This window comes from Microtus ochrogaster, chromosome 6, assembly GCF_000317375.1.
Source record: "Microtus ochrogaster isolate Prairie Vole_2 chromosome 6, MicOch1.0, whole genome shotgun sequence".
In the NCBI taxonomy this organism is placed as follows: Eukaryota; Metazoa; Chordata; class Mammalia; order Rodentia; family Cricetidae; genus Microtus; species Microtus ochrogaster.
The window spans coordinates 69322100-69323840 of record NC_022013.1 but is presented as its reverse complement, the minus strand read 5'-3'; positions in this window follow the sequence as shown (position 1 = coordinate 69323840).

Here is a 1741-nt window from a genome sequence, read left to right as displayed (position 1 = left end):
ACATGGAGACTTACTATCAATTATAAATTCTCAACCTTATCTTATGCCTGTCCCACTAGCTCTTATAACTTATTTTAAACTGTGTCTCTTAACCTATTTTTGCCTCAGAGTTTTTTTTTTTTGTTTTTGTTTTTTTTTACCTTTCTTTCATTCTGTATCTCTTATTTTTCCTGCTTCTTCAGTGTCTGACTGGCCAGTGGTTGCTGGCTGACTGGCCCTGGTCATCTCCATCTCTTTCTCTCTGTTCTCTTTTCTCTCAAGCCTAGACTCGTCCTCCCACTTATTCTCTCTGCCTGCCAGCCCTGTTTGTCCCTCTACAGCCTAGCTATCAGCTGTTCAGCTTTTTATTGGACCAATCAGGTGCCTTAGGCAGGCAAGGTGAAACAAATGTAACACATCTTTATGTAGCTAAACTAATGCAACAGAAACAAAGGTAACACACCTTTACACATTTAAAGTAGTATTCTGCAACAGAAACAAATGTAACACATAGTTAAAGTAATGTTCCACAACATAACTTCCTTCTTTTTTGGTCCAGGAATATAGGAATCAAAACCACGCAGCAGCCAAGTGTAAGAAACAAGTGATGGTATCTCTGGAAGTCAGCCTGTATTCCAGAGTATTTTCACTCCTAGCTAGCCCATGGCTATGGAAAATTAATAGAATTGAATACTAAGTCATAGGAAGGCCCTCTGCAAAAGGAAGTACTTCTTCCGGATGCCAGAGAAAAGAAGGAAGTTTCATTGTTATGTTTGGAATCTGATATGAGTGCCATAGAGTAATCACGGTAGTCTTAAATCTCAGCCTCGTAGGCAAATAAAAAAAGGACCCCATTGCTACAGCTGGGATGTAAAATAAGTACTTCCAGGGCTAGAGAAATGGTTCAGCTGTAAAAATGGTCTTCCAGAGGACCCAGGTCAGGTATAACTCCAGCCCCAAGGGATTCAATGCTCTCTTCTAGTTTCTGTGGCCACTCAAGTACACATGCACATACACATTCACACACAGACACATACATACACACTAAATAATAATAATAATAACAACAACAATAAACCTTTTAAAATACTGCCTGTCTTTTGATCCATGGATGAGATCAGAACTGACTGCCTTCTACCTTGATCTGCCTCTATGACACTGAGGCCAGGCAGAAGTTCCTGGTCCTGCCTGTGTGGCTGGTGCTAGGCAATGGTGATTTCTCTGTTGTCAGCCTGTCTCTGTAGACCTGCTGTTGGAGGGGATCTGCTGAATCATTTTGCCACACGAATGTGGAGCCTATTGACGCAGCCCCAACCCCTTTGATTTCAGGAAGATAATTCTGACCCAAAACAGAGACTTGGGTATCTTCAGTTAAATTAGCGGTGTTTCTCGATGAACACTCTAAGGGCTGCTTTTCTTCCACCTGCCGTTCCTCATGGCTTAAGCTGAGTTGCTTCTCTCTGCCTGCCTGGAACACTCTCTTGAGGTCCAGGACTTTTGATGGGCTCTCCTTGGAGCCCTAAAACTCTGTCAAAGAAATGATCTTTGAATGCTAATCACAGAGAGACTTTTTTTTCTCGCGTATTTTGTCTTGTGGAACAAAAACTGGAGCTCTTAACAGAAAAGATAAACAGAAGGGGAAAAAAAGACACAGAGCACGGTTGGCTGTGCCTGTAATTTCAGCACTTGGGAGGTGGAAGCAGGAATATCAGGAGTTCAAGGTCATCCTTGGCAACACACTTAGTTCAATGCTATCCTGGGC